The sequence below is a fragment of the Amblyraja radiata genome, chromosome 40, assembly GCF_010909765.2.
Source record: "Amblyraja radiata isolate CabotCenter1 chromosome 40, sAmbRad1.1.pri, whole genome shotgun sequence".
In the NCBI taxonomy this organism is placed as follows: domain Eukaryota; kingdom Metazoa; phylum Chordata; class Chondrichthyes; order Rajiformes; family Rajidae; genus Amblyraja; species Amblyraja radiata.
This window is the reverse complement of record NC_045995.1, coordinates 2,993,836-3,011,624: the sequence shown is the minus strand read 5'-3', so window position 1 is coordinate 3,011,624 and position 17,789 is coordinate 2,993,836. Positions and strand designations below refer to the sequence as shown.

The window sequence follows — 17,789 nt, the reverse complement described above, 5'->3', positions numbered from 1 at the left end:
AGTGATGGACAGCAGAGACTGAATAATGGCGTCCCACAGGGACCAATCTTGGCTCCGCTGTTTTTCAACGTGTATATCCATGACCTCCCAGAGACCATCGCTGGAAAATATAGGTATGCTGACGATTCAGCCATCCTGTTGAGACACAAAGAGTTGAAGACAATGGAAAGCTCCTTGAGTCAAGACATGGGGACTTTGGCAGTATACCTGCAACAGTGGCGTCTAAAGATGAGCGAAGGCAAAACGGTGTCAACAGCATTCCATCTAAACAACAAGGAAGCTAAGCGAGAGCTAGCTGTCTTCGTTAACAACAGGCGCTTGGACTTCTAACAAACACTCACTTACCTCGGTGTAAAGCTGGACAGGTCGCCTACATTTCGTCCACACCTGGCTGGTCTTCGCGCCAAGGCCATGGCACGCAGCGGCCTCATTCTACGCCTGGCAGGAACAAGTTGGAGAGCCAGGCCATCAATTCTTCGCACCTCTGCCTCAGCTATTGTGTATGCCCCAGCTGAGCACTGCCCACCCGTATGGAGTAGTAGTAGACATATAAGCCTGGTAGACACGAGTCTGAACAGCACCTTGTGAACCATTACTGGGTGTCTTCTTTCTACTCCAGTCGAGCAGCTCCCTGTACTTGCAGGCATTCCGCCTGCAGGGATACGAAGGCAAGCAGCAACTCTGGCACTATCTTGCCGTGCCAACACCCAGATCATTTCCCCCATCAGGCTATCAGCAGACAGCAGAGGCTACCTCGACTGACGTCCGGTCACCCCTTTGCTCCACATGGAAAACAACTCCTAGCATCCATCCAACGAACTGGGACAAAAGCACACTGGATAGCCACCAAGTGGTCACAGGAGTGGAAGGCAACCTCATCTCCATTACACAGCTACATTTCGTCACCAGATAAAAGCTGTCCAGTGTCTGACCTCCCCAGGGGAGCATGTGTGAAGCTCAACAGACTTGGTACTGGAGTTGGGTGTTTCAACGCCAGCATGTGGAGATGGGGGCTCCCTCCACCAGAACCCTGCCTGTGAACGCGGAGCAGAACAACAGACAGCCAACCGTGTCATATCTGGATGCCCGCTCTACCACCCACCAAATGGAGCTCATGGTATGGAAGACGTTGACGCAGAGCCAACAACCTGGCTGCTCAACACCCGGCTTGAGATCTAACTATTCCTTTGGTTTAGATTTCATTCGCAAAAAGAAGAAGAAGAGATACAGCCTGGAAGTGGGCCCTTCATCCAAGGAGACCACGCCTGCCATGCTCACCCGTTTACACTAGTTTCATGTTATACCACGTTTTCAACCACTCCTTACACACAAAAAGAGCAATGTTAAAGATGACCATTGACTGACCAATCTGCATGTCTATATATATGTTTTACTAATTATAAATGTAATCATGTATTTACAATAATCTGCACTATACAAATAAACGCACCACCACATTACAAGTATCGGGGCGGCACGGTGGCGCAGCGGTACAGTTACTGCTTTACAGCGCTTGCAGCGCCAGAGTCCCGGGTTCGATCCAGACCACGGGTACTGTCTGTACGGAATTTGTACGTTCTCTCCGTGACCGCTTGGGATTTCTCCGAGATCTTCGGTTTCCTCCCACACTCCAAAGACTTACCGGTTTGCAGGTTGATTGGTTTGGTATATCTCTCAATTTGCCCGGGTACGCGTATGATATTGTTAATGTGCGGGGATCACTGGTCGTTGCAGACTCGGTGGGCCGAAATGGAGCCTTCTCGTGCCTGGCGCAGTTACTCGCGGATGGCCAACTTCGCCAGGCCCATCTATTCCTCTTTGCTGTGTGGGAGAGCGCCGGAGAAACCAAAGTAATCCCCCATGGTCACGGATAGATCGTGTAAACGTCACACTGACATCTCACTGGCAATGTCGGGGCGGCAACTCTTTCAGCTGCGATACTGTACTGCCCTATTGGACGGCCACAGTCTTAGTTTCAACGGCAGATTGTGTTAATACACGTCGGCTTAAAGTGAAAGGTTTAAGAGAGTCTTCAGCAGCTCCTTTTTCATTTGGTGGTTTATTCGTATACGGAATGAATTTCAGGAAATATTGATGGATACCATTTCGACTTCTCAAATATATTTAATATACGAATCGCAAAGTTATCGTCGGCTGCGTGTCAAATGGGACTAGTGCACAATGTAACATGGTCTTGGCTTGCCTATCTTCAGGTAGCCGCTCTCTCCATCCCTCACTCGTTCCCAGTTCTCTGACTAGCCTGACTGTCCTCGTTTACACGTTATCTATATTTCCTTTGTTGTTAACTTCCCCTACATAATAATGATCTATTGTGTAGTTTCCTTGATCTCCACCCCCCTTGTCTCGTTTATACATCTTACAATTTCCTTATCTCAATATCACCCTATCCCCGAATCAGTCTGAAGAAGAGTCTCGACGAATCGTCACGCAATCCTTCTTTCCTGAGATGCTGCCTGTCCCGCTGTGTCACTCCAGCATTTTTTGTCTGTGTTCAACATGGTGAATATATGCTAGATGGGCAGAAGGCGTGCTACCTTGTTGGACAACATTATGAATCTCTGACTCTTTAATAGTCGCTTCTCTGGATTTTATTTTGAATCAACCTTTCTCAATTCACTAGCTCAAGAAAAAGTTCAATGTGGAGTGATTCTTACACGGTTGACTGACGCTTCCTCCTGCACGGAAGCAATGATCTCGAAGAATGGACGCCGTAATGCCAATTCTTTTTTTTTGTTTTTGTTTATTTTATTAGAAGTTAATACAGTACAAAACAATACAGTGGTACCTAATTTTAGTGCCAACTATGTCATAACGCAATACATTCTATGGACAACATCTAGTTTTATGTTTTTGAAAAGGAAGTAAAAAAAAATAAAAATAGAAGAAAAAGAGGAAAAATAGATAGTAGAAAATAGAAAAACGTGAAGAAAACGCTAAGAAAACAAAAAGTAGAAATTAGAAATTGGAGAAAATGCCCTTAAAAAATAAATTTTCAAATCTTTGTTCGGAGACGTAAATCTATCCACGCCCTGACCTGAAATCAGTAATACTGCTGCATCACATGATTCCAAAAAGCCGATGAAAGGAGACCAACTCCTTAAGAATTGGTCATATTTATCTATTAGGCGGAGTCTCGTTTCTTCAAGGTGTGCTATGTCCGTCATATTCCTAATCCACATTTTAATAGCTGTATTTTTCCAAAATTTAAGTATCAATTTCTTTCCAATTATTAACCCATAATTAAAGAATACTTTTTGGTCTTTGTTTAAATTGATATCTTCTATTCTACTTAGATGTTATACTACTATTCCAAATATAATCCATTCCGAATTAGATTCTATTCTTGACTTGAAGAGCTTTGTAAATATATCAAATATATCGCTCCAAAATGTATTCAACGTTGTACATCCTACAAAGAATGTGTTATATTGGCATTTTGAAACAAACATTTATCGCACCTGGGAGAGACGTTTGGGTAGAATTTATTCAACCTCGTTTTTGAATAATATAGTCTATGTAATAATTTAAATTGGATTAAATTATGTATTGCATTAATGGAACAATTATGTGTGTTCATCAGATACTTTCCCCATCTATCTTTCAGGATCTTTATCATTAGTTCATGTTCCCAATCTTCTCTTAATGCCTCTGTCGAGGGTAATTCTCTATTTAATATACTATTATAAAAGTATGATATTAGTTTTTTTGAATCAGCCTTAATATTCATTGCTTCTTCTAAAGGGTCGAAAAATATAGTTTGAAATCTATGTATATATTTCTTCATGAAGTCACATATCTGTATATACTTAATATATTGATTAACATTCAGTTTAAATTTTGATTTGAATTGTTGAAATGATAACAATTTGCCCAATTCATACATATCTCCTACTTTCCTAATCCCCAGTCTATCCCATTGTTTATATGTTTTGTCGACTAGAGATGGTGTAATGCAGGATTGTTCAATATTGGGGTTAGTACTGAAGACGGATGTCGTATCACTCACGGATAATGAAATTACAACTAAATTCTTTTGAGTTTGGAAGACTGATGGAGATGTTATTTGAACACGCGGTAGATGTACACCCCCCCCCCCCCCCCCACCACCACCACCACCAGTCACATCAATTGACTATCCAGAGCGAAGGGGGCAAGTGAACGGTCGAATATTTAAAAGTGAAGGGAAGATTCTCGCCTATAGTATTAAAACCCTGTGATTAGTTGTTCCAGGTAGTTGCCCGGCTGGAGCAGTAGACGCGTTTAAAGAGGAGATCGATATTTAAACCAAATGCCGGGTTTACGAGGATTGCTTTGCGATGATGTTTCCAGGACTGGAGGGTCTGAGCAATAGGGAGCGGTTGAATAGGCTGGGACTCTATTCCTTGGAGCACTGGAGGATGAAAGGTGATCTTATACAGGTGTATACAATCATGAGAAGAATAGATTGGTAGATGCACACAGTCTCTTCCCCGGAGTAAAATAATCAAGGACCCGAAGAGATAGGCACAAGATGTAGGGCATAAGATAGGAATCTGAAAGGTGAGGTTTTCACACAAAGTGTGGCGGGTGGATGGGACAAGCTGCTATTGGAGGTGGTTGAGGGTGGGACTATCCAAACGTTTAAGAAACAGTTATGCCCCTGTCCCACTTATGAAACGTGAACGTAAACTTCTGGACACTTTCCGCCCCACCCAAGGTTTCCGTGCGGTTCCCGGAGGTTTTTGTTCGTCTCCCTACCTGCTTCCACTACTTGCAACCTCCGGAAACCACGTGCAACCTCCGGGAACCGCACGGAAACCTTGGGTGGGGCGCAAAGTCTCCCGGTGTTTCCGTTCGGGTTTCCTAAGTGGAAAAGGGGCATAAGGCACATATATCGATAGGTCAGATTTGCCGAGATATGGACCAAACGCCGTCAGGTGGGACTAGTGCAGCAGCGAAACGTTAGCTGGTGTGGGAATGTTGGGCCGAATGGTCTCTTTTAACGCTGTATCACTCTATGACTCTATGACGTTCTGACCGGGTTATTGTGGGCTTGGAGACACGCGCGGTAGAGATTAGACAGAACCCTAATGAATGGAGGATAGGAGTGAGGCTCCACATATTTGGTCAATTCAGGAATATGTTGGTATTCTTTCTGTATTCCCGTGTGCGTTCAATAAGTAGAATGGTTATTTATTAAGCTCCCGCCTCCTTTTCCTTTCTCTTTCCACAGTGAATTTCGTGGCAATTGTGATCCTGTCGCGGGGAAAGTGCGGTTTCTCCACCTGCACCACCCTTTATCTGGTGGCCATGGTAGCGGCGGATCTACTGAACATTATCACCCAAGTACTTCTGAGGAAAATCGCGTTCTATTATTTCCCCTGGAGTGTTCTTAACATTACCCCTGTGTGCAGCACTATCTATGTCTTGGTCCGCGCTGCCACCGACTGCTCCGTCTGCTTCACCGTCACTTTCAACTTCGATCGCTTTGTGGCCATTTGTTTTCGGAGGCTTAGCACAAGATTTTGCACCAACAACACAGCAGCGACGGTGTTGTCCATCACCGCCAGTCTGATCTGCTTCAAGAACGTGCCGTTCTACTTTTCAATGGAATCGCGGGAGATGGTTGACGGCGTGCCGTGGTTTTGTGTAAGAAAACCGAGCTACTTCACTGATCCTGGGTGGGTGGGACTCAACTGGTTTGCCACAGTGCTAACGCCATTTATTCCGTTTGTTGTCATCTTGTTGCTCAATGATCTGATTGTTAGACATATTTTAGTCGCTAGTCAAGTTCGTAAGGCGTTGAAGCGGCACAACAAGGGGGAGGATTGTACTGATCCTGAAATGGAGAGCAGGAGAAGATCTATTGTTCTGCTGTTCTCCATATCTGGCAGCTTCATAGTCTTGTGGTTGACGAACGTTGTACATTTTTTGTATTATTTCTGTTCCGGTGCAGTCCCATCCGTGCAAAGCGATTCTCTGTACACATTGGGTGTAGTCGGGATTATGCTCCTCAACTTAAATTGTTGCACAAGCACATTTATATACGCGGCGACTCAGTCCAAGTTCAGGGAGCAGCTCGTGAACGCCGTGGCGTGTCCGCTATCAACAATTATTCAAATGATTGGTAATAAATGAATCAACAGGCCTACCTCAAAATATCCAGCTCCAAATCCTGATGATTACATCAGTATCCAACTTTGTATTGGTGTCATATTAATTATTCGTGGCTTTAACTAAACAACAATCCAATGTCGTAAAGTCTATGCAAGTACATTTTTGTTCATTCAAACCCAAAGTTCTCAAGTACATATCGGAAGATTATTTGTCCACGTCTAGAATTCCATCCAGAAGAAATAACCTCTCGGCATCTTCTCTTCAGTCACTTGAAGAAATGTATACTTGAAGGTGGCGAAAAATGCTTTTGGTACAGTCGCCTTGATCGGTCCGAGTATTGAGTTGGGAGGTTATGTTACATTTGTATAAGACGTTGGTCAGGCCGCATTTTAGCACTGTGTTCAGTTCTAGACATCATGTTATAAGAAATATGATGCATTGTTGGAAAGGACACAGGGAATATTTACGAGCATGTTGCCAGCAATAGGGTGTCTGTGCTTTAGGAAGAGGTTGAGAAGGCTGGGACTCTATCCCTTGTAGCGCAGGAGGATGAGGGGTGGCCTTATAGAGCTATATAAAATCATGAGAGGAACAGATTGGGTAAAAGCAGAGAGTCTCTTCTCCAGAGGAGGGGAAACGAGGACCAGAGGACATAGGTTTATGGTGAATGGGAAACAATTAATCGCAATCTGAGGGTACTTTTTTCTACGAATATTTTGGTGGGTGTATGGAACAAGCTGTCATAGGAGGTAGTTAAGGCAGGAACAATGCCATCGTTTAAGAAACAGTTAGACTGTTTAAATTTTTTTATTTATATAGCACATTTTTAGTCAACTTGCATTGACCCCGAAGTACTTCACATAATTACATCCACACACACAGGCAAAGGTGGGTGAAGTGTCTTGCCCAAGGACACACACAGGCAAAGGCGGGTGAATTGTCCTGCCCAAGGACACAACGACAGTATGCACTCCAAGCGGGATTCGAACCAGCTACCTTCCGGTTGCCAGCCGAACACTTAGCCCATTGCGCCATCTGTCGTCCCTGGATGGGACAGGTTTGCAGGGATATCGACCAACCGCAGGCAGGTGAGACAAGTGTAGCTGGGTGATGTTAGCCAGTGTAGGCAAGTTGGGCCGAAAGGGCCTGTTTCCGCACTGTATCTTTCTATGACTCACTGACTCTATAATTGTACTTCTCTTTCCATGGTATGGTATGGCACTTAGTCACATGATCCGAGGTAGAGATAAATTCGTTTTGTATACAATAGGGTACAAGTATCAACATACATAAGCACTCAGAATCATATTAGATACGCATCTAATATACAATACAAGTGCATAGCAGTAGTTTACGGAGACAGGATAAAGTGTCGCCATGGTTGACACCAATTCAATTAACCGACAAATCTGTACGTCTTTGGACTGCGGACGGAAAACGAATGTCTCGGAGAAACCCCACGCGGTCAAGGCGAGAACGTGCAAACGCCCATCTGACAGCACCCGGAGTCAGGATTGAACGCGCGACAGAATAAAAGCAAAAGGGAAGGCGTATAATATGGTAAAAGATGGCGAAAATGTCAAGGATTAGAAACATAGAGAATAGGTGCAGGAGAAGGCCATTCGGATCTTCGAGCCAACACCGCCATTCAATATGTTCATGTTGATGATCCAAAACCAGTACCCCGTTTCTTCCTTCTCCCCCATGTCCCGTCATCCCGTTCGCCACGAGACGTCGATCTAATTCTTTGTTGAATACATCCAGGGAATTGGCCTCCACTGGATCTACTAAATCCACAGAATCACAACTGTCTGAGTTTGCGGGGTTCGATGAGCCGCGGGACTGTTTGTGCCATCGCCAGGTGGGGAATCGCCTCAGCGCAGAGGGAGAAGAGGAGGGAAGAGACTGCAGCCCTGAGATTCTTGCCTCCACCACAGTGAGGAGGTGCTTGGAGGATACACTGTGGTGGATGTTAATTTGTGTTTATTGTTGTTTATTATTGTATGATTGTATGTATGACTGCAGGCACGAAATTTCGTTCAGACCGTAAGGTCTGAATGACAATAAAGGTATTCAATTCAATTCAATTCAATTCAATACCATACGTTTTTCCTCATCTAAGTGTTAAATGGCCTACTGTCACAGTCTGCCCTCTCCTGATTCTCATCCACTTCACCTCCCAGTACTTTTCCACCGGTCCCTCCTTCTCCTCACCTGCCTGCCTGCCACCCCCTTCTCATCAGCCCAACTCTCCTCACCTGTTGCACTCAGTTGTCTCTGATCACCTATTAACCCGGTATTTAGACTCTCCTCACCGGTCACACAATGCCAGATTGTTCTCAGCATTCATGCAAGACTCTCCAGCGATTTCCCGACTTCCTGCCTGGCTTCGACTCTCCTTCGCTGGTTTGTTTGCATCGTGTGTTGGATCTCCTCGTTACCGGACCGACCGCTACCCCGACTACGTCTCCTGCCTGCCCCTCTTCGGAACCCTCGCTCAATCCTGAGCCTCTGTGTGAGTACAGTGTACCCATTCCTGTGTTACTACTCTGTGTTACAGTATCGTAATAAAGTTCGTTACCCACTATACCTGCCTGATTATGTGCTGCTATTGGGTCCTAGCTATACCCTTTACAGTACAATCTGGCCAACAATGGACTCAGCGCACACAACGTCTCCGTCAAACCGCTTCGAGAGGATTGAGCACACGCTCCTGCAGCACGAAGCTATGCTCACTGCCTCCAACTCCGAGGTTCGACAGGCTGTGTCAAACCAGGAGCAAGCATTGGTTGCACTAGCCACCCAGGTCCAACAGCTGACGACCACCCTCGCCCAGGCTACACCCAATGCTTCGCCTCCGGCTCCGACAGCACCAGCTCCCGGTCCGCCAGGACCATCACCCGAGACCCGGGTGGGAACCCCGGAGCGCTACGCTGGAGACCCGGAGGGCTGCAACCCATTCATCACGAACTGTTCCGTTCTCTTCGCCCTACAGCCCTACACCTTCGCCCAGGAAGCGGCCAGAGTGGCGTTTACCATGAATCACCTGACTGGCAGAGCTCGGCTGTGGGGAACGGCTGAATGGGAGCGACGCACGCCAGCTTGCTCCTCGTTCCAGGCCTTCGCCGCGGAGCTTCGCAAGGTGTTCGGTGAGGTTTCGATGGGTCCGGACACTGCGGGAGGTCTGCTGGGGTTGAGCCAGGGGAACCAGAGCGTCGTTGACTTCGCCATCGACTTTCGCACCAGGGCCCGTCAGAGTGATTGGAACGCCCCGGCCCAGTGTGACGCTTTCTTGCTGGGCTTGAATGGCTATATCAAGGATGAGTTTGTGTCCCACGACCTTCCTTCTTCTCTGGATGGGCTTATCGAGCTAACGACCCGTCTGGACCGACGCATCCTGGCGAGACGTTGGGAGAGGCGACAGGGACAGGCGGACCGTCAGCTATCCACCCAAGCTCGTTTTCCTCCGGAGACTGGACTACCCTCGTCGGGGCAACCGTCGAGGCAACCCGAACCCATGCAGGTGGGTCACACCAGTCTCACCCCCGAGGAACGGGAACGTCGGCGTCGGGGGAACCTCTGTCTCTACTGTGGCCTGGCGGGTCATTACATCTCCAATTGTCCAGTAAAAGGCCAGACTCACCAGTAGCGGAGGAATTACTGGTGAGTCGAACCTCTGAACTTTCCTCTGCCCGACGCCCTCTTTGTCATGCCCGTCTGCTGTTGTCTGATGGTTCTCACACCCTCGCCACCTTCATAGACTCTGGTTGTGACATTAATCTTATGGACAACGAACTAGCCCGCCAGCTTGGCATCAGTTGTGTTCCCCTGCCTGAACCTGTTCCCGCCAACGCCCTCGACGGCCATCTCCTGGGGACTGTTTCTCACCAGACGGTCCGAGTGCGCATGCTCCTGTCTGGTAATCACCATGAGACCATCCAGTTCCACATCCTGCAGTCTCCCCGTCTTCACCTCATCCTGCGTTACCCCTGGATTCGGCGACACAACCCCAACATCGACTGGAGGACGGGGGTCATCCTGGGTTGGAGCCCTTCCTGCCACCAAGTGTGCCTGAAGCAAGCCTCAGCTCCTCAACCGGCCACCTGCTCCAGTTCTGCTCCAGATCTGACGGGGGTCCCAGCCGAGTACCATGACTTTGGGGAGGTTTTTATCAAGTCTAGGGCCACCTCCCTTCCTCCTCATCAGCCCTGTGACTGCGCCATAGACCTCCTGCCTGGTTCCGCTCCTCCTAGGGGTCGCCTTTACTCCCTGTCCGCCCCTGAGAGAGGCGCCATGTAGAAATACATAAACGACTCCTTGGCTGCTGGTCTCATCCGTCCGTCCTCGCCTCCTGCTGGGGCTGGGTTCTTCTTCGTGGAGAAGAAGGACAAATCTCTGCGTCCCTGCATTGATTACCGGGGGCTCAACGGCATCACGGTGAAGAATCGCTACCCTCTCCCACTCATCTCCTCTGCTTTCGAGCTCCTGGAGGGGGCCACTATCTTTTCGAAATTGGAGCTACGCAACGCCTACTACTTGGTCCGCATTAAAGAGGGAGATGAGTGGAAGACCGCCTTCAACACTCCCACGGGACATTATGAATACCTGGTGATGCCCTTTGGCCGTCTTCCAGGCTTTGGTCAATGACGTTCTCAGAGACATGTTGAACAAGTACGTTGTCGTCTATATTGATGACATCTTCATCTTTTCACGGACCAAGGAGGAACACGTACACCACGTCCAGGCAGTTCTACATCGGCTCCTGGAGAACTCGCTCTTCGTTAAAGCTGAGGTGCGAGTTTCACTCCCCGTCAGTCTCCTTCCTAGGATACATCGTTGGCCAAGGGAACATCAAGATGGTCCCCGCCAAGGTCTCTGCTGTCACCACCTGGCCTGTTCCTGACTCGCGCAAGCAGCTCAAAAGGTTCCTGTTGTTCGCCAATTTTTATCGACGGTTCATCCGTGGCTACAGTACTGTGGCTGCACCCCTCTCGGCACTCACCTCCTCCAAGTTTCCGTTCCGGAGGTCTGCCGCGGCCGACGAAGCTTTTCAAACACTCAAGACACGATTTACATCGGCCCCCATCCTACAAGTTCCGGATTCAGAGAGACAGTTCGTGGTGGAGGTGGACGCCTCCGACGTGGGGGTGGGAGCTGTTCTGTCCCAGCGGGCTGCCGGGGACCAGAAGCTCCATCCATGCGCCTTCTTCTCCCGACGTCTGACCCCTGCTGAGAGTAATTATGACATTGGCAACCGAGAACTGTTGGCGGTTAAGTTGGCGTTGGAGGAATGGCGTCACTGGCTGGAGGAAACCGAGCAGCCTTTCTTGGTTTGAACTGACCACAAGAACCTTGAATACCTCCAGTCAGCCAAGAGGCTCAACTCTCGTCAGGCCCGCTGGTCTCTCTTCCTCACCCGCTTCAACTTCTCCCTCTCCTACCGACCTGGGTCCCGCAACGTGAAGCCCGATGCCCTCTCTCGACAGTTCTTGGCGAAGGAGGAGCCTGCCTCTGGCCCCAACACCATCCTCCCGTACTCGCACAGGTTTGCCTCCCTCACCGGGGAAGTGGAGGAGAGGGTCAAGGCGGCCTTGGCGAACCAGCCGGGACCCAGCGCATGCCCTCCTGATCGCCTGTTTGTGGTTTATGCCCTGCGGTCCGACGTCCTTCAGTGGGCCCTCAGCTCTCGACTCACCTGTCATCTCGGCATTCAGCGGACCAAGGAGATGGTGCTACGGAGGTTCTGGTGGGCATCGCTGGAGGGGGACACTCGGGAGTTTGTCAACGCCTGTCCCGTTTGCAACCAGCACAAGGTCTCACACCAAGCTCCTGCGGGTCATCTGTTCCACTGCCTGTACCCCATCGACCATGGTCCCACATCTCCCTGGACTTCGTTACCGGCCTGCCCCCATCCAGTGGTCACATCACCATCCTGACCGTGGTCGATAGATTTAGCAAGATGGCTCACTTCGTGCCCCTGCCCACGCTTCCGTCAGCCAAGGAGACTGCCGAGCGCATGTTACTCCACGTCTTCAGGCTCCATGGTCTCGCCGTCGATGTGGTCTCCGACCGGGGACCCCAGTTTGCGTCTGTGTTCTGGAGGGAGTTCTGCACGCTTGTAGGGGCCACCGTGAGTCTGACGCCCGGATTTCATCCCCAGTCCAACGGCCAAACTGAAAGGAAGAATCAGGAGATGGAGACGGCGCTGCGGTGTATGGTGTCCAAGCATCCCTCCTCCTGGTCCCAGCAGTTGTTGTGGGTGGAGTACGCCCACAACACCCTGACAAGCTCGGCCACTGGGCTCTCCCCTTTCCGGTGTGCCTACGGGTTCCAGCCTCCACTGTTCCCGGCGCTGGAGAAGGAGGTTTCCTTCCCGTCCGTCCAGGCCTTCATTCGTCGCTGCCGCAGGACGTGGACCCAAGCCAGGGCGGCTCTTCTCCGCTCCGTGGACCGTTACGCCACGGCTGCCAACCGTCACCGCACCCAGGCCCCCACCTACCTCGCGGGCCAGAAGGTGTGGCTGTCGACCCGGGGCCTTCCCTTGAGGGTGGAATCCAAGAAGTTGGCACCCAAGTTCATCGGTCCCTTTGAGATCCAGAAGGTCATCAACCCAGCGGTTGTGAGGCTCAAGTTGCCTCGTTCCATGCGGATCCATCCTACGTTCCACGTGTCCCGAGTAAAACCAGTCCGAGAGAGCTCCCTGGTCCCCGCAGTCCCTCCTCCTCCACCTCCTCGTCTCATCGACGGAGGCCCCGCCTTTACGGTGCACCACCTCCTGCGCTCCCGCCATCGCGGGAGGGGTCTCCAATACCTGGTCGATTGGGAGGGTTACGGTCCAGAGGAGAGGTCCTGGGTTCCTGCTCGACACATCCTGGACGCCTCCCTCATCGGGGAGTTTCACCGGCATCATCCCGACCGGCCGTCCAAGTCCGCCACTCCTAGAGGGGTCGCCGCCCCTGGGACTCTGTCCCCTGTTCCGTCTGAGGCGCTTAGTGACGACGAGACGGAGCTTTCCTCTGATGCTATGCAGGAGGATGCGGACATGGATGTATCGGACGAATATTAGCCCTCCTCCGGTCCCCCTCCTCCCACCCGACTCTGCGTGGGATTGGGTTTATTTTATTTATTGTTTTTTCTTTTTTTGTTTTGGGACGTCAGGAGCCGTCCCTTGAGGGGGGGGGGGGGTGTTCTGTCAGAGTCTGCCCTCTCCTCATTCTCATCCACTTCACCTCCCAGTACTTTTCCACCGGTCCCTCCTTTTCCTCACCTGCCTGCCTGCCACTCCCCTCTCATCAGCCCAACTCTCCTCACCTGTTGCACTCAGTTGTATCTGATCACCTATTAACCCGGTATATAGACTCTCCTCACCGGTCACACAGTGCCAGATTGTTCTCAACATTCATGCAAGACTCTCGCTGTCCCTCGCTGGTTTGTTTGCATCGTGTGTTGGATCTCCTGGTTACCGGACCTTCCGCTACCCCGACTACGTCTCCTGCCTGCCCCTCTTCGGAACCCTCGCTCAATCCTGAGCCTCTGTGTGAGTACGGTGTACCCATTCCTGTGTTACTACTCTGTGTTACAGTATCGTAATAAAGTTCGTTACCCACTATACCTGCCTGATTCTGTGCTGCTATTGGGTCCTAGCTATACCCGTTACACCTACCCCTTATTCTTAAACTGAGAATCCTGGTTCCGGACTCCCCCAACATCGGGAACATTTTCCCTACAGCCAATCTGTCCAAACCCTTAAGAACTTTATATGTTTCTATAAGATCAAGGTGTCAAGGCCAAGGGCAGTTTTTGTCACATGTACCAATTAAGGTACATTGAAATTTGAGATATCCTCTCATCCTTCTAAATTTCAGTGAATATAAGCCAAGTCGATGAAATACTTTATCAAATGCCAGTCCCGCTATCCCGGGAATTAACCCGGTGTACTCCCCCATTATCAGGAAAGTCCTTCCTTAAATTAGGAGAACAAAACTGCACACAATACTCCAGGTGTGGTCTCAGTGGGGCCCTGGACAACTGCAGTACGACCTCCTTGCTCCAATAGCCAAATCTTCTCGCTATGAAGGCCAAAATGCCATTAGCCTTCCTCACTGCCATCAGTACCAGCATGCTTACTTTCAGTGACTGATGTAAAAGCACACCCAGGTCTCGTTGCACCGCCCTTTTTTCCTAATTTGAGACATTCAGATAATTATCTGACGTCTTCTTGCCACCAAAGTGGTTATTCTCACATGTATCCACATTATACTGCATCTGCCATGCAACTGCCCACCCACTCAACCGATCCAGGTCACCCTGCAGCCTCATAGCATCCTCCTCGCAGATCACACTGCCGCCCAGCTTAGTGTCATCCGCAAATTTGGCAATGTTACATTTAATTCCTTCGTCTACATTGTGAAGCTTTTGATGACACACGGATGACAGATGACACAAAGCTGGGTGGCAGTGTGAACTGTGATGAGGATGCTATGAGAATGCAGGATGAATTGGACAAGTTGGGGGAGTGGGCTGATGGAGTTTAATGCGGCATGCCAGTTGAAGTTTAATGCAGATAAATGTGAGGTTATCCACTTTGGTAGCAAAACCAGGAAGGCTGATCACTATCTAAATTGCGGCAAGTTGGGAAAAGGGGAAGTACAACGGGATCTGGGGGTCCTTGTACATCAGTCTATGAAAGTAAGCATGCAGGTACATCAGGCAGTGAAGAAAACGAATGACATGTTGACCTTTATAACAAGAGGAATCGAATATTGGAGCAAAGTAGTCCTTCTGCAGTTGTACAGAGCCCTAGTGAGACCACACCTGGAGTATTGTGTGCAGTTTTGGTCTTCTAATTTGAGGAAGGACATTTTTGCTATTGAGGGAGTGTAGTGTAGGTTTAGAAGGTTAATTCCCGGGACGGTGGGACTTTCATATGCTGAGAGAATGGAGCAGCTGGGCTTGTACACATTGGAGTTTAGAAGGATGAGAGGATATCTCATTGAAACATACAAGATTGTTAACGGCTTGGACACGATAGAGGTAGGAAGCACGTCCCCGATGTTGAGGAAGACTAGAAACAGGGGCCACAGTTTAAGAAGACGGGGTAAGCCATTTAGAACGGAGACGAGGAAAAACTTTTTCTCAGAGACAGTGGTGAGTCTGTGGAATTCTCTGCCTCAGAGGGCGGCGCAGGCAGGTTCTCTGGATGCGTTCAAGAGAGAGCTAGACAGGGCTCTTAAAACATAGCGTAGCCAGGGGATATGGGGAGAAGGCAAGAACGGGATACTGATTGGGGATGATCAGCCATGATCATATTGCATGGAGGCGCTGGCTGGAAGGGCCGAATGGTCTACTCCTGCACCTATTGTCTATTGTCTATTGTCTATTGTCTAAAACTAAACGGAGGAGAACTAAAATGTAATAAGGCGAGAAAGGTAGAAATATGAATGTACGCTAGTCAGCAAAGTAAAAAGCGTCCTGAAGAAAATGCTGGAGTAAATCAGCGATACAGGCAGTATCTCTGGAGACAAGGAATGGGTGACGTTTCGGGCCGGGACCTTTCAGCAGAAGAATTGTCATCTACATTAAGGGTAAAACAGAGGAACAAGTGGGCTTCGGACCACTGGAAAATGAAGCTGATCAGTTTAGTTTAGTTTAGTTTAGTTTAGTTTATTGTCACGTGTACAAGGTACAATGAAGGAATACAAAATTGGGAGGTATGTCTTGCTGCTCAATGTTTTTCTTCTCCCCATGTTCGCTCTTGTTTCCTCTTGGAGTGTCTGTTTTTTGAACAGGAGTTTGTGTATATGAGATAATCCTTGTGTTCAGAATCGTTCCAGTGCTTTTCTGATGTGTATATTTTTGTTGCCTGTTTACCAGTCACCGGAAAGACAACACATGATAACAATCGATGCATTTACAGTTTATAGGTACATGATAAAGGAACACCAATTAGTGCAAGGTAAAGCCAGCAAGATCAGATCATGGATATTCTGAGGGTCACCAAAGAGGTAGATAATAGTTCAGCACCGCTCTCGGATTGTGGTAAAATGATCCAGTTGCCTGATAACAGCTAGGAAGAAACTGTCCCTGAATCCGCTGCTGTGCGTTTTCACACATCTCTATACATTTTGCCTGATGGGAGAAGTGAGAAAAAGCACTGGCCAGGGTGCGACTCGTCCTTGATTTTGCTGTTGGCCTTGCCGAGGCACGTGAGGTATAAATGGAGTCAATAGAAGGGAAGTTGGCTTGTGTGATTGTATGGGCTACGTCCACGATCCGCTGCAATTTCTTGCGGTCTTGGTGATCACAGAAATGGCGGAACAACTACATACGTTTTTTGTTGTGTCACTCATAATATGCCAGGAATTTAGGAGTGTCAGCGGGCTCAGGTGAGTGCAATCGCCATTACTAAGGAGAATGAGCTTGGGAAGCTGAAATGTGTGCATGTGGACAGGTCAGTTGGACCACATGGACTGCATAGTTCATATTTTTCAGATCATTGTTCTGATGGGCCTTTAGTTGCTTTGAAACGGTGATCTTGAAAATCTGAAATTAATCCCATTCTTGATAGGCACGGCCGTTCCAGCACAAATATTTCAGCCGATAAACAACTAATATTTTCACCCTATCTATTTCTAACTTTTGTAGCGGACGCATTGATATTTCTATCATTTCCTTATTGTTTAGATCTCAACGATTAAAATGTGATTCATGGCAGAACCAAGAATGAAGTGTTTGACGCTATGATCATCTGAGCCGCGGAAGCTCGTTCTCAGTGGAGGAAACGGGTATGCGTAATGTATCTAAATTCCTTGCATTTGTCCAAAATTGTAACATATATAGTCCACGGATTTGAATACATGCCATCAGATCATATATTGATGTGACAGGTGCAGAATTAAGCCACTCTGCCCATGAAGTCTACTCCGCTTTCAATCTGATCTATCACTCAGCTCATTCTCCCCATTACCTCTGACACCCGTACTAATCAAGAAATGTAATAATTCTACGAAGCTGCTGTCGTGCGGGAGGAGACCGCCGGTTCGCGGTTGAACCATATCGCGCACAGAATTACTTCACCTTGACCAAATTGTGCAGTTATTCTCAATAATAGTTTACTTTCGTTTACAGAGATACAGCACGGAAACAGGCCCTTCGGCCCACACAGCCGTACCGACCAGCGAGGCCCTACACACACTATTGGCAGTTTACTTTTATACCGAGCCAATGAACCTGCAAATCTGTATGTCTTTGGAGTATGGGAGGAAACCGATTATCTCGGAGAAAACCTACGCGGTCACGCGGAGAACGTACAAACTGCATAGAGACACATCCGTAGACGAGATGGAACCGGGGCTGCCAGCGCTGTAAGGCAGCATTTCTACCGCTGCACCATCCTTACCTGATAGCGTTCTGAAAATGTGACATCGCAGCTTTTCTCTGGGATGTTACATAGATGACGTCCTTTGTTGCGAGTCCGAGGAAGGGTCCCAACATGTAACATCGTATCTCCCTGTTATTCAGAGATGTTCTCGGTCCTGTCCAGTAACTCTACCATTTGTTTGAAACAAGCATCTGAAGTTCCTTGTGTCCGACTCTCCAGATTGTACCTCTATCTTATTTCTTGTTCCTTCACTATTAGGAGGATTGCATAACACGGATCTGAAGACCATTCG

General features: G+C 48.6%; 1 long non-coding RNA gene across 1 annotated transcript; it reads right to left on the bottom strand.

Annotated features, from left to right (window-relative positions):
• Window positions 1-2,230: 2,230 nt before the first annotated feature.
• LOC116967602 lies at window positions 2,231-17,585 on the bottom strand. The gene is made up of 3 exons (XR_004410265.1): window positions 17,575-17,585; window positions 13,730-13,733; window positions 2,231-2,285 (listed from the first exon to the last, which is right to left on the bottom strand). It is a non-coding gene; the product is annotated as an uncharacterized LOC116967602 (long non-coding RNA).
• Between the last annotated feature and the right edge of the window lie 204 nt (window positions 17,586-17,789).